The 21,865-nt window shown below is 38.5% G+C and overlaps 1 long non-coding RNA gene across 1 annotated transcript in view; it reads left to right on the top strand.

Moving 5' to 3' along the window:
- Positions 1-21,865, top strand: part of LOC138839318 (uncharacterized) — an 80,688-nt gene that overhangs the window by 1,795 nt on the left and 57,028 nt on the right. The window contains exon 2 of the long non-coding RNA XR_011375942.1: positions 4,182-4,311. This is a non-coding gene — a long non-coding RNA (uncharacterized lncRNA). The remainder of the gene's footprint in view (positions 1-4,181; positions 4,312-21,865) is intronic.

Below are 21,865 nucleotides of genomic sequence, written 5' to 3'. Positions count from 1 at the left end.
GAAATAATGTGGCTGTCGTGAAGACTTAGACACGTGATCTGTCTCTTAGGTCATTTACAAAGGAAAGGAATTAGAATGGAAATTAGATATTCTCAATTTTAGGTACACACACACACACACACACACACACACACAACCTCATTTTGATGATAATCCTGAAATAAGAAAACTACTCTGTTGGGGGAAGGTTTACAAGGAAAGTGAATGAGGATGAATGTGGTCTACATTTATTCGCATAGATGAAAATGTAAGTAAGAAATCTATTGCCACTGTTTTTGCAGGAGGAGGGGTAAGTGTGCTAGAGGGGCTAGTTTCATTGGTGTACATTTTATACACGTGTAGAATTGTCACAGTGAGTCTCACACCTTGTAAAACTACTAGCTATTCAGGAGGTTGAGACCTGGAGGATTGATTCAAAGCAAGTCCACGCAAGAAAGTCCAAAGGACTCTATCCCCAATTAATCAGCAAAATGCCAGACTGGAGGTGTGGCTCAAGTGGTAGAAAACCAGCCAAGTGAAAACCCAGAGTTCACATCCTAGTATTGGCACAAAGGGCATGGGGGATGAATGGAATAGTAAGAGTTGAACTGCTAACTGTTGATCATAAGTGAAGAATCTCAATGATCCATTATATTCTTCTCTGTGTATAATTTTCCATAATGAGGAAAAAATCTCAACTTTATGACTTATATTGTAGCCTTTCCTGTGTAGTCTATGGATTTGTTTCTTCTAAATCAAATACTTAAATATTCCTAACACTTCCCCCTTCATGCCTCCATTCCTGTTACTCTGTTCTAGTTTTTCCCCTTCCTAGTCTACTGGGTTACAGTCTGGAAGAAATTGCAACCTGCTTCCCTTCTAAAGTTCTAAGTACAAGTGTTTCTCTTAATTTCCTCAATTTATGCATCTGTCTATTGCTTATTTATTGTGAATTCTGTATCAGCAGATTGTATTAATGTGGGACTGGAACCATTCTCCCTTGAATAACTGCAGTGGGAACTAAAAGTAGTCACTAAACTTTTAAAAAATAATTAGTTGGGCTGGGGATGTGGCTGAGTGGTAGAGTGCTTACCTAGCATGCAATGAAGCCCTGGATTCATTTCCTCAGTACCACATAAACAGAAAAAGCCAGAAGTGGCATTGTGGCTCAAGTGGTAGAGTACTAGCCTTGAGCAAAAGAATCTCAGAAAAAGTGTCCAGGCCCTGAGTTCAAGTCCCAAGACTGCCCAAAAAAATAAAATAAAAATAATTAATTGAACTGGGTTCTAGTTGGTTGCTCGTGCCTGAAATCCATGAGATCAGCGGGTTGAAATTTGAAGCCATCCTGGGCAGGACCGAAAAACAAAAACCAAAGTGGAGCTGTGGCGCAAGTGGTAGGGCACCTGCGTTGAGAAGAAAAGCTAAGGGGCAGTGCTCAGGCCCTGAGGTTAAACTCCATACTGGCACCAAAAATTAAAAACAAAAATTGATTTGCTAAAAATCCCAATATTTATTAGCTAGTTACTTAATAAGTAGTCATGGGCACAAATTCAAGATTGAAGCAGTGTTGAAGTGGATAATAATTTTTTTCTAGAGCATTGACATACATTTCTAGGGGGAAAATAACCTTTAAGACCAATACAACTAGTTATAGAAAACACCAAAACAAACTCCAGGTGGACCAAAAAGTTAAAATATACTAACAAGGAAATGTATATTAAAGATTATTTAATCTTGCTAGATATTGGTGGCTCATGCTAATCCTAGCTACTCAGGAGGCTGAGATCTGAGGATCATGGTTCAAAGTCAACCCAGGCAGAAAAATCCATGAGACTTTAATCTCCAATTAGTATCTACCAAGAAATAAATCTAGAAAGATTTATTGGAGACTACATTTTCCCTTGTTTTTTTTTTTGGTAGGTGTTTATTAAATTATTATTTGTATTTGGTATTTCTTTCCTTTTCTTTCTTTCTTTTTTTAATGCTAGTACTAGGATTTGAACTCTGGCCTTATGCTCTCTCTTGGCTTTTTCTCCCTAGACTGGCTCTTTAGAGAACGTCTCAAGGATTTGTTTGATTGAGCTGGCTTTGAACTCTAATCCTCAGATCTAACCTTCCTGAGATCCCAGGATTACAGGCTTGAGCCACTAGTGCAAAGCATATTCTGTATTTCTCTTTGGGGGGACATAGCTCAAGTGGTAAAGCATCTGCCTATCAAATACAAGGCCCTGAGTTGTTCAAACTCCAGTACCATAAAAAAAATGAGTACAATTCTGTGTTTCTAATTTACTTCAAAACAGAAATTATTGCATGTTCAGTGTCACTAATGCTTCCTATAATAAATAAAAGAACGAACTTTTAGTGAAAATGTCATAGAATTAATGAAGAACTCTTTGAAATACATGTGAGAATTTATAATGAGGCAATAGTATATTGTTCACAATGTATGAGATAAAAAGCATGTCATAAGATTCCCAAGATTCTTCATTATATTTTTATTCTCTTTAGTAGTTGTAAAAGAGAATGCCATTCAACCTGTCAATTTATAAGTACAGTGCATCTTGATTGATGTCACACTTTCCATCCTTCTCCCCCATCTCTCCCAACCCAACCCCTCCCCGCAGTTTACCTAGTTTTATAGGATATGCATTGAATATTATGACTGCATTCTCACCAATTCCTTTCTTCACCTACCCTTCTCGCCTTGGCCTCCCCTGCTACACTCTTCAGGTGTCAGCTTTCTGGTGTTCATTTTGTTGGACTGTGAGTTTGTTTCTCTAAGGAATGACACTGTTTGAATTTCCCCCTGCAAATACCACACTTAGGTTAATACACTTATGCATACTTTCATACAACCCCACGTGTGCTTATTTGTACATGTATAAATGATTCTTAGCTTCCACATATAAGAAAAAGCACTTGTCCTTTGTCTCTCTGGACCTCACAGGTTTTTTTCTTAAAACAACAAAAAGCACATACTTAAAACTGTTAAAAGTAGATCCAAGTAGATAAGTAATATCACTGCACATGTAAAATGATGCTCGTTGCATGATAGAATTAGGAGTCATTATATGGTTCTTATGTTTTCCCATATTTTCTAAGTATTCCCAGCCCTAGCAAAGCAAATAACAAAAACAAAATTTTAATGCAAAGACAGATGAAAATGATACCAAAATACACCATTTCAAAGTAGAAAACTCAGGTGGGGAGGGTAGGAGGGAAAATAGAAGAAAAATGAGGGAAAGGGTAACAAGTTTGACAAGAACTGTACTTATTACTTTGAGTATGTAATTATAACCCCTCTGTACATAACTTTAACAATTAAAAAAGTTTTTAAAAAAAGAATATGACTTTAACATCATACCACACTAATAAACACAGGCAAAACATTTTATGTAACACAAGCTAGCAGGAAAATTCACACTGAATTCTAGTGCACTCATTGGAGATAGGCTATAATGCAAAGGTTAGCATAGCCCTACAAACATCGACCAAGTAATATAGCCTGGCCAGGAGCTGGTGGCTCATGCCTGTAATCCTAGCTGAGATCTGAGGATCACTGTTCAAAGCCAGCCCAGGCAGGAAAGTCTGTGAGACTCTTATCTCCAATTAACCACCAGAAAACTGGAAGTGGCACTGTGGCTCAAGTGGTAGAGTGCTCGCCTAGAGCTGAAAAGCTCAGGGACAGTGCCCAGACCCAGAGTTCAAGCCCCAGGATCAACTAAAGAAAAAGTAATATACACTGATTGGTTAAAACACACACACACACATACACACACATACACATACACATACACATGCACACACACAGACACACACACACCTTTACTGACAACTGGAAATTCTATGGTGATACCTTGAGTTTGATTTTCTAGACATTCTCCAGATGGTTTCTGACATCAAAGGCCATTCTTTGCATATTATTTGGATATGTAGTTATCTGAATGGAATATTACTTGTATGAACTAGTTCCTGGATCAATAATTATCTGGATGAATAAATTAATGATTAGAAATGGAAATCTGAGGAGTTAAATGGTCTCCCCTCAGTCCTCACGAAGAAGCAGAACTGTACTGTCAGATGCAGCACTCAGACACTCAGTCCAGTTTTTTAATCACTGTGTTGTTCTCAGGTGAATTTCATTAAACCAGAGAGAGACTATCTAATCGCTCTTTATTATCTATGCCTTATATATACTGCAGGTGACTTTTTTCTGATTTCTGACCTAGAAGGAAAAACTACAGCTGCACTTGAAGTATGATATTCTCATATCAGCTGAAACAATCTTTCATTAAAGTCCAATATGAACTACCCTGAAACTACAAGAGCAGAGTAAGTATGCCTGAGGTCTTCATGGTTGTTTTCCTTGAGAAACTAGTCTCTTAAGATTATCTGTCAATATTATGTTCTGATTTTTAAAAAATTGTAAAGTACATAAGAATTTTAAGAGTGTTTGAGAGAAATAGATAAATGGTAAAACGAATTCAATGTCTGTCTAGTTCATCCAGAATAGATCATTACTTTCATGTTGCTGACCAAGGATTAAGTTAAAATTGAATTATTAGGAATAGTATTTAATCTTTACTAGCAAAATAATAGGAATAAAATGATAAATCTTTTTATTGTATTCAGTTATGGAGAAAACTAATGTGAAGTTTCTTTCTAGGAGAAATATTGTTTTGCAAATCAATAGTTAAATTAAATATCGTTGTGTGTGTGTGTGTGCCAGTCCTAGGGCTTGAACTCAGGGACCTATATGCTGTCTCTGAGGTTCTTTTGCTCAAGGCTAGCACTCTACCACTTGAGTCATGGCTCTACTTCTGCCTTTTCAATGGTTAATTAGAAATAAGAATCTCATGGACTTCTTTGCTTGGTCTGGCTTTGAACTGCAATCTTCAGATCTCAGACTCCTGAGTAGCTATGATTACAAACATGAGCCACCAGTGCCCAGCTTAAGTGATATATATATTGGGTCCGGTTGTGGGGCCTGAACTGTAGGCCTGGGCGCTGTCCCTCAGCTCTTCAGCTCAAGGCTAGCGTTCTACCACTTGAGCCACAGCTCCACTTCCAGGTTCTTTCTTTTTGCTTATGTGGTACTGAGGAATCGAACCCAGGCCTCAGGCATGCAAGGCAAGCACTCTACCACTGAGCCACTTCCCAGCCCCTTAAGTTATATTTTTGCAACATACTGTTTTATCTCTACAAAATGTAGCTATAAAATAAGCTGCACACATGCTTATTTTCAAAAGCAAAGCGTATATCAATCATTTTTTTCTACAGGTGCTGAATTTCTAAAATATTCAAATACATTTTCTGCTACTGTAAGTGGATGATATTAATTCATTTTCTTATTAGAAGCATACATCTTTCTAGAGCATTTAAATGTTTAATTTCTAATTAGCATAGAGTACTTCTTTAGATTGCATGCAAGACAAACTTACTCTATGGATACAATTTCTTCCAGGATATTTAGTTATTAGGCTAACAATTATGTGTACCCACTGTGAGTGAGTTTTATTGGGTGCATTGAAGGTTTAATGAGCCCAATCTCTACCCTGAAGTAGCTCACTGCCTACTGAGACAGAAATGTGAACAAGTACAAAAGACTGTAACACAAGCCAGGCACCAGTGAATCATGACTGGAATCCTAGCTACTCTGGAGGCTGACATCTGAGGATCCCAGTTTGAAGCCAGAAGATAGGAAAGTCTATGAGACACTTATTTCCAATGAACCACCAAAACACCAAAAGTAGAGGTGTGGCACAAGTGGTAGAGCGCTAGCCTTGAGCCAAAACAAAACTTAGGGATAATGTCCGGGACTTGATTTCAAGCCCCAGGATCAGCACTAAAAATAGAGAATGACTGGGCACAGTGGCTCGCACATGAAGTCCTAGCTACTCAGGAGGCTGAAATGTGAGGATCACAGTTCAAAGCCAGTCTGGGTAGGAAAGTCCATGAGATTCTTATCTCCAATTAATCACAAAAACCCAAAAGTGGAGCTGTGGCTCAAGTGGTAGAGCACTTGCCTTAAGCACAAAAGCTCAGGGACAGAGCTCAGGCCAAGAGTTCAACCCCTGCCAATAAACAAATAACATAACATAAAATAAGAGCAATTGCTGTAACTAGGGAAAAGGGAAGATCTCCTAAGACTGCTTGAAAAGTTCAGCATATTGATGGAATCATTGTGCATAGAAATGATCATCTTTACATTAACAACAAAAAATAAAAATTAGAAAAGAAAAGATGGAAGAAAGAAGGCCCAGGAATGGAAGAGGAGGCTCAGAAGGTATAGCAAGGGAGTGAGAAGAGAAAAAGGGATGAACAGAGGCAAATACTTCATAGGGGAAGTGTTTACGAGTAAGGTCAAGAGCAGGAAGGACTTACATACCCATGGATTGGGTAACAGGATTGCCTTTCTGAGAGTAATTCAGAGGTGAGCCCTGAAGATCTGTGTACCACACCCAGAAAGCAAACCAATGTGAGACTTGAGCTTGGTACCTGATGCCTTAGTGCGTTGGTTAGCGCTTTACCAACTGAGCCATGACTCCAACACCCTAAAAAGTTAGTTTTCTCTTTTTTGTTTTTGGATTAGTGTTTTAGAAGTGAGGTAAATCTTCAGCTATTTCTGGATACTAATACAGAATGATTTTTCTTCAATAACCTTAGGAAGAGCTTCCTGAATCTACTTCTTGCTTCATACAATTATTTTCATATTGTCATGTCACCTTCCCCCCAAATTAATTTTTACCCCAAGTATGTACAACAATCCTACCAAAAAAAATTCAAATGGCTACTAACTGTTGGAAAATGTATTTATCAGCCAGGATGGTGATTCGTGACTTTAATCCTAGCTACTCAGGAGACTGAGATCTGAAGAGCAAGATTCCAACCCAGCCCAGGCAGAAAAGTCCATGAGATTTTTTTATTTCTAATTAACTAGTAAAATTCCAGAAGTGGAGCTGTGGCTCAAGTGGTAGAGTACCAACCTTGAGAGGAAAAGCCAAGCAAGAGTGTGAGTCTCTGAGTTCAAATCTCAGTACCAGCACAGGCACAGGAAGGAAAGGAAGGAAGGAAGGAAGGAAGGAGGGAGGGAAGGAAAGAAGGAAGGAAGGAAGGAAGGAAGGAAGGAAGGAAGGAAGGAAGGAAAGAAGGAAGGGAGGGAGGGAGGGAGGGAGGGAGGAAGGGAGAGAGGGAGAAAGGAAGATTGTGGAATTTGTTTATTGAAAACTTGTTATATTCATGTACCTATAAGACAAAAATCATCAGTTTTCCATGTAGGGATGTTACAGTTCTAAGTAATGAGTATAATGTCATTAGTACAGGTTCCTATGAGAATACATTAAAGACATAGGAAAGTAAAATGAAAGATTTCTTCTTACTAATGCTTCTGGTGTAGGCTGAAAGGTGAGAAAGAATAACACAGGTATTCTAGAAACACAACAGTATTTCATACAACTAAAATCAGGAATACAAACAAGACAATGACTGCAAGTTGAATTCTCTTGGAAGCCAATTCGATTTGTGTGCACAAGTTTTGTTAAGCTTGCACTTTGTCATTTTTGTTTCCTTATATACTCTTTGTGTGTGTGTGTGTGTGTGTGTGTGTGTGTGTGTGTGTGTGTTTGTGTGTATGTGTGTGTTTGTGTGTGTTTGTGTGTGTGTGTGTGTGTGTGTACTGATCTTTGGGCTTGAACTCAGGATCTGGGCACTGTCCCTGAGCTTTTTTGCTTTTTTGCTCAACGCTAGCCTTTTACCACTTGAACCACAGTTTCATTTCCAGCTGTCTGTGGGTCAATTCCCAGGCTGGCTTTGAACTGTGATCCTCAAATCTCAGCCTCCTAGTAGCTAGAACTGCAGGCAGGAGCCATCCGTACCTGGAAATATGACAAATATAAAAAAATAAAGCAGAAGAGAGGGGCTGGTAATGATGTAGGCCTCATGAGAGGTCTCCATTCACCCTACCACACACTCTGGGCTTTCACCAGATCTGGCCCTTCAGGGCTGATCTGAGTATCAGTGATGGGACCAGACTAAAACTCCATTGGGATCAGTCATTAAATACAGGCAGTACTGCAGAGGGACGGCAGCTGAGGGCTGAATGCCAACAGCAGCCTAACTAGCTGCCAGAACAAAGCCTTCAGTGTGGAAGGCAGGTCCAGTGGCTGATTGCTTGACAGATGGGAGAGGAAGCTGGAAACACCGGCCAAGGTCATATCAGGAAGGTTCATGTACATCATGTGAGAGACTTTGACTTCTACCCAAGGAATAACAGAGATGCTCCTGCAGAGTTTTGCTTAAAATGGTGATGAGTGAATATGTGTTCGTTAATCTGGGCATCAGTGGCTCATACCTATATATTCCTCAGTAGAGTCAAGAGGCAGAGATTGGGAGAATCATAGTTTTGGGTTTTCTTTTTCTTGTATGCTGTTTTTGTTTTCCTTTCTTTCTTTCTTTCTTTCTTTCTTTCTTTCTTTCTTTCTTTCTTTCTTTCTTTCTTTCTTTCTTTCTTCCTTCCTTCCTTCCTTCCTTCCTTCCTTCCTTTCTTTCTTTTTTTTTTGTTGTTGTTGGTTGTGGAGCTTGAACTCTGAGCCTGGGGAGCTGTCCCTGAGCTCTTCATCTCAAGACTAGAGCTCTAACACTTGAGCCACAGCGCCACTTCCAGTTTTCTGGTGGTTAATTGGAGATAAGAGTTTCACAGTCTTTCCTGCCTGGGCTAGCTTTAAACCTCTATCCTCAGATCTCAGCCTCCTGAGTAGCTAGTCTTACAGGCACGAGCCACTGGAGCCAGCTTCTTTCTTTTTTGTTCTGATTGTTCGTTTATCTGTCTTTAGGAGTGCAATGAGACACACAGAAATGGAAGGACAAAGTGTGAACAAATGCAGCAATGATATTCACTGGACACTATGTTGAAAATGAACTATACAACTTGTGGGTGGGGATGGGAGGGAAAAACTGGGAGAGAGCAAAGGAAGGAGTGACATCATCCAAAAAGAAATGTACTCTACCTGACTTATGTAACTGTAACCCCTCTGTACATCACTTTTTTGTACGTTTTGTGATTGTAAAAATACTGTATAGAGGGGTTACAGTTATTTCAGAAAGGTAATGAGTACATTTCCTATCCAGCAGTGTTGCCTCCTCCTTTGTTTTCCCCCTACAATCCCTTCCCTCTTACCTCCACACCTACTCCCCCCACCGCCCTCCCCCACCAAAATTGTAAAGTTTGTTTTCAACATGGTGTCTTGTACATCTCATTGTTACAATGGGTCAGCCTGTATCCCTATTTAAGCATTTTTTTCCATTCCCCTTCCCAAATTAGAGAACTGTAGTCAAAACAACATTGAGATTCCACCTGACCCCAGTTAGAATGGCTATAATCAAGAACTCTAATAACAACAGATGCTGGAAGAGAACCCTACTGCATTGTTGGTGGGAGTGTAAACTTGTCCAACCACTTTGGAAAGCAGTATGGAGGTTCCTCAAAAGACTCCACATAGAGCTCTTCTATGACCCAGCAATCCCACTTTTGGGCATTTACCCAAATAATCACAAACAAGGCCATACTAAAGCTACCAGCACAACTATGTTTATTGCAGCGTTATTTATCATAGCTAAGATATAGAACCAACCCAGATGCCCCTCAGTAGATGAATGGATCAAGAAAATATAATATATATATGTATACATAATAAATATACATATATATTCACAATAGAATTCTATGCCTCCATTAGAAAGAATGACATTTCCCCATTTGTTAGGAAATGGAAAGACTTGGAAAAAATTATATTAAGTGAAGTAAGTCACCCCCAAAGAAACATAGGTCTCATGGTTTCCCTTACTTGCAATAACTAGTACATGTGTAGGACAAGTAGAAAAGGTAAAAAGCTATGTACATATGACCGTATAAGATGATGTTTAGTGAAATGAACCCCAACATAGGGACACAAATACTTTTTTTCTTTCTTGATATTGTTTCTAAGGTATTTATAATGTACCATGTTTGTTTCTTTGTATGTTCTTCCCTCACGGTATAACTCCTGTTTTCACTGCATTTGATGTCAGTGCCCTGCATATTGTATATACACTTCTGTATATCACTTTTATAATAACAACAAAAGAAAAAAACTTAATGAGGCTAAGGCAGGGGAATCATGAGTTTAAAACCAGACTGGGCTTCAAAGTATGATTGTCTTCAATTCAAGCATTTATGCTTTTTGTGCTCGAATCTGGTACTCTACTAACTTGAGGCACACTATACTTTTGCTTTTTGTTTTTTATTTTTATTTTTTCTGCTTAACTGGAGATAAAAAATCTCTTGGATTTGTCTGCCAGGGCTGGCTTCAAACCAGCATACTAATACTGTATCTTAGTCTCCTGAATAGCTGGGATTACAGGGTAGAACCACCAATGTCAGGCTGGTATTCATTTTCTATCTTTGGATTCACAAATTCTGACTATTGAATAAAAACACCTACAGTATGCAGTACTATGACATAGAATATATACTTAGAGAGATAGGGCTGTGGTATATTATACCATCTAAATTTGTGTGAATATATTAATCTACAACTTTCTGATGTTCACTCACTGGTGAAATCACCTATGACCAGTTTCTTAGAATCTCTGTTGTTAAGTGATACATGATTATCATTTACGTAAGCTTCAACAACCTTAAAAGACAGCTATGAATCCAAATTTCTAGGAGGATTGTAGTAATCTAAGTGGTAGAGATAGGATTCAAACCTATAAATCTATAATTTAGAGATGACCTTCAGTAGAAGGAACTGGGTCATATAAAATCATTATTGTAACAACAAGGTAAAAGAAATGTCCATCACACATAGCAGGTCTGGTGAGTCAAATCACACCTGCAGCCACTGTTGGACCTTGGCTTGGAAAAAACCATGTCAGAATTCTTTGACTCATGAACAACCAACCTAAAGAGCCAGGATTCACACACAGTGAGACCAAAGGAAAATACTCTTAGGAGTATCTGAGTTACTTGGGAGGTTGAGATACGAGGCTCAAGGTTCAAAGCCAGCCAGGGCAGAATAAACAAACAAACAAATAAATAAATGAAAAACTATTCGGAAACTTGACAACTTAATTTTAATCTCAATATTCAACAGCTTCAGGATATTATAAAACATAACTCATATTTGATTGCCCACATCTAGCCAGGAGACTGTATAGATTAGACACCCTTCACTGTACTTGACATGAATTCTTGTGTGTGTATGGGTGTGTGTGTGTGTGCTTGTGTGTGTGTGCTTGTGTGTGCATGTGTGCTGGTCCTAGGGCTTAACCTCAGGACCTGGGCTCTGTCTCTGAGCTTTTGTGCTCAAGGCAGGCTAGTGCTCTACCACTTTGAGCCACAGCTGCTGTACTGGCTCTGTGTGTGTGTGTGTGTGTGTGTGTGTGTGTGTGTGTGTGTGTGTGTGTGTGTGTGTGTGTGTGTGTGTGTGTATTTAATTGGAGATACAAGTCTCATGGACTTTATTGGAGATACAAGTCTCATGGACTTTATTGCTCAGGCTGGCTCCCAACTGCGATCCTCAGATCTTAGCCTACTGAGTAGCTAGGATTACAGGTGTGAGCCACCAACACCCGGCTCTGACATGATCTGTTGTTTCTCCAAATATCATTGTATGGTCTCTGGGATGCTTTGTTCCTGTGCCTCCAATGTATTCTTGTGACCTCCAGGCAGAAGCCAACTTTTTCTTTCCTTTTCTTCTTTGATTGGACTATAAGTTCCTTGACACCAGATTCTTTCTTTCCTCTATCTGCCAAGGGGTTAGCCAAGGACCTTAATCTATGCAAATACTCAATAAAACTGAGTGACATAAGCTGACATGTAGAATTGAAATCCCTTTGTACAAATTCTTAAAGATAATAAAAATGATACGTATATATCATGTATATATATACTAAAATATATATTATATATCACAATATATAATATATGATAAAATATATAATAAAATAAAATTTAGTGAATGCGTAGCTTTGGGAAATGAATCATTTTAGCTACTGGTAAGATAATTTAGTAATTACAAAGTTGATGTTCACACTTCCTCAGTTTTTCCAAATGTTGATGATATAGCCAGAACATAAATTTGTTTTTATATGACCACATCCAATTTTTACTTTAGGAAGATTTAATTTCTACAGTTTGGTTGAAATAATGACCAACTGGCAGAGCTAAAACCCAGTTTCCTGAGCCGAAGTAGTACTCAGGGCAGGGGCAAGAGGTGGGTGATTATTGCTTGTAAGTCTTTTGCCTCCTCTAACAATGAGTCCAATAATCTTTGGAATGCAGGCTCATTTTTCAGAACCAGAATATTAAAAGCTCCTAGCAACATGGTGCCAGTGGGTCATGCCTGTAATCCTAGCTACTCAGGAGGCTGAGATCTGAGAATAGTGGTTCAAAGATAGGCAAGCATCTCAGGCAAAAAAGTATGTGAGATTCTTATCTCCAATCAAGCACCAAAAGAAACAGCTGGAAGTGGAGCCATAGCTCAAGTGGTAGAGCACTAAAAGCCTTGAACACAAAAAGCTCAGGGACACCATCCAGGCCCTGAGTTCAAGGCATATTTTTTTTAAAAAGAAAGTAATGCCATAAATCTAAATGGAAAGTAGAAGTTTCCCTTCCTTGTTTCACATAGAAGTAGAACTGCCCTGCGAGCCTGATGGGGATCTTTGATGTCTCAACAAAGGAAGCAAAACAGAGTTAAGTGCATCTTGTGAAATGAGGAAACATTTTCAGGTAGGGGCGGGACAAGGAACTACTCTCTTCTGGTGAAAAACATTCATGACTCTTGAAATCTCTCTCTGCTTCCTGCATAGCACAGCTCTGAGGGAAATGGAGATACCAGCCAGCAAATATATAAATCGAGCATACCTTTCCTACTGGATCAATAACCAGTACGGATATAACTAATATGTATATAACCAATACATATATAAAATGCAGTGGTAAAAATAAAACCTAACTTTAGGAAGCTGATGAGACTGGGATCGGGTGACTTATGCTTGTAATCCTAACTATCCAAGAGGCTGCTGATATCTGAGGACTGAGGTTCAAAGCTGCCTGGACAGAACATCTGTGAGACTCTTGCCTGTAGTTAACCAGCAAATATGCCTCACTTTGGAGATGTGGCTTAAGTGCTAGAGCACCAGCCTTGAGCTAAATTTAAGCAACAATACAAAGGCCCAGAATTCAAAACCCAGTATCAGCACATAAAAAGAAAAGATTATCAGTTCCACTGACAGTGGTGCCACATGGCTTGCGATCCTAACACTCAGAGAACTGAGACAAGAATATTCTAAGTTCAAGGTCAGTCTAAGCTACATAGTGAGACCTTAACTTAAAAACAGAAAAACAAGTTGCTGGTGGCCCACACCTGTAATCCTAGCTCTTCAAGAGACTGAGATATGAGGATTGAGGTTCAAAGCCAGCCAAGGGAGGAAAGTCTAGAAGACTATGATCTCTAGCTTAAAAAAACAACAACAAAAAAAACCCTCAGGGACAATACCCAGGATCTGAGTTCAAATTCCAGGATGGGCACAAAAAAAGGAAGGAAGGAAGAAAAAAACATTTATCAATCTCATTCCTTATTCTGTAGTGTCTAGCAGAACATGCTAGCCACCATGTTCTCATAACATAATACATAATTCACAAAGGTGTTTCACACCAATAAAAAATACCCAGGGTATATATAATACCCATGGTATATATAATATGCAGGGTATATATAATACCCATGGTATATATAATACCCAGGGTATATGTAATGCCCATGGTATATATAATGCCCATGGTATATATAATACCCATGGTATATATAATGCTCAAGGTATATATAATGCCTATGGTAAGGACCCACATGGCTGAACATGTTTGATATTTTTCTATCCGGAGTACTTCAAGTCCAGCAATTTCACAGCTTTTATAGATTTGCGGCAGTCCCTTAACTAAACAAGCAATGTGATGTTGCTGTGTGAATACTTGAATCCACATTTTTTCATTACTTCATTGTGAGTTCTAAATGGAAGCAAGAGTTTGAGGGAAGAGCCTCATCCATGATTTCCACCTAGACAAGGATTTTTTTTAATCTTTCATTTTAGAATTCTCAGCCAAAGCACCTTGAAAACTATGATTCATAAAGCAAATGAAAAAAAGAGATTGTGATCTAGGCATGAATGGCTCACACCTGTAATCCTAGCTACTCAAGGGCTGAGATCTGAGAATCATGATTTAAAGCCATCTTGGGCAGGAAAGTCTGTGAGACGCTTATTTACAATGAACCAGCAAAAAGCCTGGAGTAGAGATGTGGCTCAGCATCAGCTTTGCATGAAAGAGCAAAAGAATAGTGCCTAGGCCCTGGGTTCAGTCCCTAGTACTGGCACAAGGAAGAAGAGGGGAAGGGAAAGAGGAAAAAGAAGGGGAGAGTGGAGAAAATGAGAAGAGAGGGCTGAGGAGAGGAGAGATCTATTATTAATCAGTTCTTTACAGAAATAAGTAATAATACTAAAATATCATTTGCATCTGAGTTCCAGTAACAGACAGATCTTCAGATTAAATCAAGCCCAACAAATACCCTATCTGAGATTAAGGGTGTCATAAGAGAGGTCACAGAATAATATTCTAACCACAATTGTCATCTGTACCACAATTTTCTAAAACAGACTTGGAGATTACCCTCTATCTACAAGATTGTAAATTCTGTAAATCCAGGTGAAAGTGTCAAATACTGAGTTTAAGTCTCAGTCTCAGACAAAATTTTTGAAAAAGATTGTGAATCCTTTGAAGTCACCTACACAAAAGTGAATCTAAAAAAAGTGAATCTAATGATGACAGTCAAAATATACTGAAAAACTTCAATATTATTCATCAACATCCTCTGATGAAATTACAAACAATAATAAAAATCAGCATGGATAAGATATCTAGCACAATGTCTAAATCTATGTATACATGATTATTGGGCTTGACACTAGCATATTCACAAGACAAACTGAACTTCTACAACTATGCTAAACTTGACAAATATATAAAACTACCTACTCAATGTCAGTATTGGATATATGGTGTGTGTGTGTGTGTGTGTGTGTGTGTGTGTGTGTGTGTGTGTGTGTGTCCCTGAGTTTTTTCACTCGAGGTTAGCACTCTACCACTTGAGCCACATGTCTACTTCTGACTTTTGGCAAGTTTCTGGAGATAAGAGTCTCACAGTCTTTCCTACCTGGGCTGGCTTTTTGAACCATAATCCTCAGACCTCAGCCTCCTGAGTAGCTATGGTTATAGGCATGAGTCACCAGCACCTGGAAAAGTATTTGTAATTCATGTGAATACAGTGTACTTCTCTGATTAGTCATTTGATAGATCTCTTTTTTTTGGTATTAATTCCTATTCCTATAAACTAATGAGATTTTTGTTGCTGTTGTGAGTCATGGGGTTGAACTCTGGGCCTGGGTGCTGTCCCTCAGCTCTTCAGCTCAAAGCTAGTGCTCTACCACTTGAGCCATAGTGCCACTTCTGGTTTTTCTAGTTACTGGAGATAAGAGTCTCAAGGACTTTCCTGCCTGGGCTGGCTTTGAATTGCAATCCTCAGATCTCAGCCTTATGAGTAGCTAGGATTATAGGTGTGACCCACTGGTGCCTGGTGAGAATTTTCTATTTTAATAAAATATAAATTATTTATATTTCAGTAAGAATTAGACATTAGAATCATTTATCAGTATTGAGACTTTTCATTCTTATAATTAAGAAGCATATCCGTAAATACTTTTTAAGAAAACTAAATTTTGAATTAGAAAGATAGACCATTAGAAAGTATCATAATGAATGGGAAGAGCTTAGAAGTGGCCAAATTCATGTAAATAAGCTAATTGATGAAATATATGTTATTGTAAATCTCTTTTTCCTAGGGGTTAAAGAGAAATAAGTATGGGATCTGCTCTACAAGAACTCAGCATCTCTCAGAATTTGCCTTTTAGGAATACACATATGTGTATAAAGAACTAAAGAATCAAAGTGTGTGTGTGTATGTCTGTGTGTCTGTGTACTAGGGCTTAAACTCAGGCCTGTGCACTATCCCTTGGCTTTTCTGCACAAAGCTGGTGCTCTACCACTTGAGCCACACCTCCACTTCTGGCTTTTTGGTGGTTAATTTGAGATTAGAGTCTCTTGGACTTTTCAGCCCAGGATTGCTTTGAATCTAGCATCTCAGCCTCTTGAGCAGCTAGGATTATAGGTGTGAGCCCTGTATGCCCAGCTACAAAGAGCTCTGAAAATCCTGGATTGGGTAGATATAAGATCAGTAGTCAAAAGCAACTACTTGCAAGAGCTTCATTGTTTGCAACTGGCATTTTTGGGAGTCTAGAAAACTGTAGAGAGTAAATTTTAACAGTTTAGAATTAGGGCTGGGAAGGTGTCTCAATGATAGAGTGCTTGCCTTACTTTCACGAGGCCCTGGGTTCTATTTCTCAGCACCACATAAGCAGGAAAAGCAAGCTGGAAGTGGCTCAAGTGGTAGAGCGCTAGCCTTGAGCTGAAGAGCTGAGGTACAGCACCCAGGCCCAGAGTTTAGGCTTCAATGATGTCCCACCCCCCCCCAAAAAAAGTTTAGAATTAGTACAGCTCAGAAAATCATAAATATTATATAAAACAAGTATTTATACAAGCAACAGTAAAATAATAAATACAAAAAGTATAAAACCCAAAAAATTCCTAACAAGAAACCTGAGCAGAAATAAACATATCCATACCCATCCATACACTGACAATACTTTTAAAATTATTGAAATGGATTATCAGATTTGAATAGATGGATATTTCATGATTCTAAGCCAAAAAATATCTCTTAATTTGTAGTTAACCACAAATATCCTAATTCATCCCAAATTAACTTAGAAGTTTCACTCAATTTTCATCACCATATCAATGATTTCATTATCATGAGTACACAAAAGCATGCTATTTATCCATCAAGAGGAGCAACTTTGTAAGAAAAGGTCAGAAAAAATTTGAAAATAAAAAGGAAGCCAGAGAAGATTTGTTTATAATATTTATTTTTATTTTTTTGGTCCAGTCGTGGGGCTTGAACTCTGGGCCTGGGCACTGTTCCTCAGCTCTTCAGCTCAAGGCTAGCGCTCTACCACTTGAGCCACAGCGCCACTTCCGGCTTTTTTTCTTTTTGTTATGTGGTGCTGAGGAATCGAACCCAGGGCCTCAGGCATGCAAGGCAAGCGCTTTACCACTGAGCCACCTTCCCAGCCCTGTTTATAATATTTAATAGTAAACATCAACTATAGGATAAAACAAAAAGATTCAATAATGGCTGGAATTAGTCCACAAAACAGAAATCATAGATCTGAAGTAAAATTTTCATATATATACACAAGTGCAAACATGTGTGCATATGCATGTGTGTGTCTGTGATGTGTGTGTGGTGTGTGCATGTATGAGTATAATATATAGTGGGAATTGAACTAAGGGCCATGTGCTTCCTAGGCAAGTGTTCTACCATTTGAATCACACCCCAGTCCTTCTGTCTGTTGTTTTCAAGAAAGAGTCTTAATAACTGTGTTAGGAGAGGCAACATAGTCTTCTGCCTCTACTTTCTGAGTAGCTAGGACTGGAATTACAGACATGCCACACAACACCTGGCATCTTAACATACAAATTTAAAAGCTAATCTATTGTATATATGTACCTATATCACATTTTCTTGATCCATAGATTGCTATGCCTCCATCAGAAAGAATGACATTCCCCCCATTTGTTAGGAAATGGAAAGACTTGGAAAAAATTATATTAGGGGAAGTAAGCCAGGCCCAAAGAAACACAGGTCCCATGGTTTCCCTTACTTGCAGTAACTAGTATATGTCTAGGACAAGCAGGAAAAGTCAAAAGCGGGCTGGGAAGTTGACTCAGTGGTAGAACGCTTGCCTTGCGTGCATGAGGCCCTGGGTTCAATTCCTCAGCACCACATAAGCAAAAAGAAAAAAGCCGGAAGTGGCCCTGTGGCTCAAGTGGTAGAGCGCTAGCCTTGAGCTGAAGAGCTGAGGGACAGCGCCCAAGCCCAGAGTTCAGGCCCACGACCAGACCCAAAAAAAAAAAAGTCAAAAGCTATGTACACATGACCATATAAGCTGATGCTAAGTGAAATGAGCCCCAAGATAGGGACACAAGAGATTTTTTTTCTTGCTTGCTGTTCTTTTTAATGTACTTATAATATAGTATGTGATTTTTTTTGTTTCTTTGGTATGATCTTCCCCCAGGGTATAACCCCTGTTTTCACTGTATTTGATCCCAGTGCCCTGCATCTTGTATATACATTTTCTAATTTGGGAGGGGAAGGGAAATAACAAAATGCTTAAATAAGGATACAGGTTGACCCATTGTAACAATGAGATATACAAGACACTATGTTTGAAAACGAACTTTACAACTGGGGGTGGGGCAGGAGGAGTTGGGGAAGTGAGGGAAGGGATGGTAGGGGAAAAACAAAGGAGGAGGTAACAATGTTCGATAGGAAATGTACTCATTACCTTACTCATGTAACTGTAACTCCTCTGTATAGTATTTTTACAATAAAAGACATAAAAATAAAAGCTAATCTATAGATTACTACACTTAATTGGCTTCAAAACATTTAAAACCTTTCCCAGCTACCTCAGAGGGCAATGGAAAGATCTAAGTTTGAGACTAGCCAAGGCAAAATAAGTTAACTAGAAGGGATCTTGAAAAACAAACAGGGCATGCTATCTATCCTCATAATTCTAGCTATCAGAGGTAGAGAGAGAAAAGAGGATCTCATTCCAAGGCTTCTTAGGGCAAAATCATAAAGTCCTATATGAAAAATAACAAAAGCAAAACAGGGCTAGAGGTGTGGTTCATATGATAGAGCACCTGCCTAGTAAATTCAGGGCTTTGGGTTCAAATTCTAGTATGCAAAAATAAGTTTAAAAAATCTGTACATAAAATGCACTAAAACTTCATTGACAAAGGAAAAAGAAAGAAGGGGTATTTACAATACATGTGATACATAAGAGAATAATATCCTTTCTTTCCTTTTCTCCTTGCATTAAAAAATAACTGGTATTAAAATGCAGCCAACTCTGTTTGGGAATTGAAGATTCAATAGCAAACAATATATGTATGACAATGTTAGCAAAAAGAAAAGAAGGGAGGAAGGAATGAAGGATTGGAGGGGTGGAGGGAGGGAGTGAAGGGGGAAAGAAAAAGAAAAGAAGAAAGGAAGGAAGGAAGGAAAAAGAAAAGGAAGGAAGGAAGGAAGGAAGGAAGGAAGGAAGGAAGGAAGGAAGGAAGGAACCATCCTAATACCCAGAAAGTTACAAACAGCCAGTATGAACTAAGTTTGAGTGTAAGTTTGAGTAGTATCTAAGCTTTCCATCCCTGTAATAAAATACCTGGTAAAATTAACTGGGAAGGAGAAAGGATTTCTTTGGCTCATGGATTTAGAGGTTTTGGACCCTGGCTGCTTGGTACTGTTGTCTAGGTCTGTTATAGCCTGTGGCAGAGGAAACTGCTGTCCTCATGGTGACTAGGAAGCAGAGAGAAAAGGGGCCTGGGTCACAACATCCCTTTCAAGGTCATGTCCCTGGGACCTCAGGTCCTTCCCCTACCCCCTCCCCTTAAAGATGCCACCTCCTGATAGTGTCACTGATTAGAGACTATCATTTGCCATAAGACTTTAGAAGATACCAAAGATCCAAATTGTAACAGATAATATGTGTAAAATTCCACATAATTTGATTTTTTTTTCTGTGCGTGGACTTGAACTCAGAACCTTAGATTCTTCACCCAAGGCTGGAGCTCTACCAGCTTTGAGTTGAGCTATACCTCAACTTCTGGCTTTTTTGGTGGCTTTATTGGAGATAAGTGTCTCACAGACTTTCCTGTCCAAGTTGGATTTAAATTGAGGTCTTCAAATCTTAGCCTTCTGAGTAGCTAGGATGACAGGTGGGAGCCAATGGTCCCCAGCCCATAATGTCATTTTAAAGTATAAAGATAGTATTATTCATATCTATCTCTATAGCATTGACAGTGAGTGTCTATTCCTGGGTATTGACATTTGTGGTTGAATTTTTGTTTATCCATTCGGTTCTGTAGCATAACAATCTGATAATTTCTACAATTAAATGAAATAATAGGCTAACAAAATTGAAACACATTTTTAAATTATGTAAACTAAGTAACTAGAAGAAACTCACAGGATGTGCAAGTCAAAATATTAAGCCTCACTGGCTTTCTTTTTTTGTTAGTTTTTCCTTTTATAACATAGGCATACAGTTTTACGTAATTATTTTATTCCTTACACTTCCTGTGGTAAGCCACAGCTATTTAAAACTTTCTCCTCTCGTGTTAGTCATTCAGAAGAAAAAGCGGGTGGTTCACAAATGATATTCAGCACTAGAACTTCTATTATTTTCTTGTGATTTGAACATGGAAACAAAAACTGATTCAATATAGGCTTTAATAAGCATAGGGACAGAAGATTTCTAAGGTGATGATTTATTTGGAAATGAAAAATAGTCTAAGAACTACATATGATACTATAATAATACTTTCAGAATTATTTAAGTTGACCATCTCCAAGGATGAAGATCATCTTTGTCTCTTCAAAATGGAAAGATCATGCTGTACTTATAAATGGAAATGTCAATAATTTTAGCAGTTCTTACATAGGGCTGTGTAACATGTCTATTATTTGTGTGAAAATACAACAGCATAAGGAAAGAAACTGAAAAAACTGGCAGAAATGAACACCAAACTTTGATAATTATTCATTCTGGGTTATTGTTATATTGAGGTTTGGTATGCATTTTGATAGTTTTTATGAGAAAATAATTTTAAATAAAAGGAGATTTTAATTTTGTACGTATGTATTGGTGGCAGGTTACTGGAGACTAAATGCAGGGTCTCTTGTATACAATGAATGTACTTGGCTGCTAAGGTAAATTCCAGCTCTAAATTTTTTTAAACATAAATACAAGCTAAAGAAACAGATGAGCCGAGCACTGGTGGCTCATGCCTGTAACCCTAGCTTCTCAGAAGGCTGAGATCTGATGACTGTGCTTCAGAGCCAGTCTGGGTAGGAAAGTCTGGGAGATTTTATCTCCAATTAACCATAAAAAAGATGGAACTGGAGGTAGAGTTTAAGTGAGAGAGCACCAGCCTTGAGAGGGAAAAGGCCAATTGAGAGCACAAGGCCCTAAGTACCAGTACTAAGCAAGTGAATAAATAATAAATAACAAGTAAATGGAGAAAGAAAGATAAAAATGGAAGGAAGGGAAAAAGGAAGGAAAAAAGCAGGGAAGGAAGGAAGGAAGGAAGGAAGGAAGGAAGGAAGGAAGGAAGGAAGGAAGGAAGGAAGGAAGGAAGGAAGGAAAAGAAAGGAAGGAAGGAAGGAAGGAAGGAAGGAAGGAAGGAAGGAAGGAAGGAAGGAAGGAAGGAAAAGAAAAAGAAAAAAGCAGGAAAGGAAGGAAGGAAGGAAAGAAAAGAAAAAGAGAAAAAAATCAGGAAAGGAAGGAAGGAAGGAAGGAAAGAAGGAAGGAAGGAAGGAAGGAAAAAGCAGGGAAGGAAGGAAGGATTGTTCATTTGTATCTTAGAGGACAAGCTTTCAAGGGTTCACTGTGCATGTAAAGGGAGCTGGGCACTGTGGCATATGGCCTTTTGGGTGTTGAATGCATTCCCTCTGTATAGTTTGTAAAGTTTTTCATCACCTGCAAAGATGGGAACTTTTTTTTCCAAATCATCTTTTTCTGCATCTACTTATATAACCACATAGTATTTTTCTTCTTTATGTTAACAGAGTTCATTAATTTGCATATATTAAAACAAGCTTTCATAGCA

The sequence above is a fragment of the Dipodomys merriami genome, unplaced genomic scaffold (genome assembly GCF_024711535.1).
Source record: "Dipodomys merriami isolate MVZ:Mamm:240054 unplaced genomic scaffold, mDipMer1.0.p SCAF_10, whole genome shotgun sequence".
NCBI lineage: Eukaryota > Metazoa > Chordata > Mammalia > Rodentia > Heteromyidae > Dipodomys > Dipodomys merriami.
Note: the sequence above shows the minus strand (reverse complement) of the source record. Positions and strands in the feature narration are given on the sequence as shown.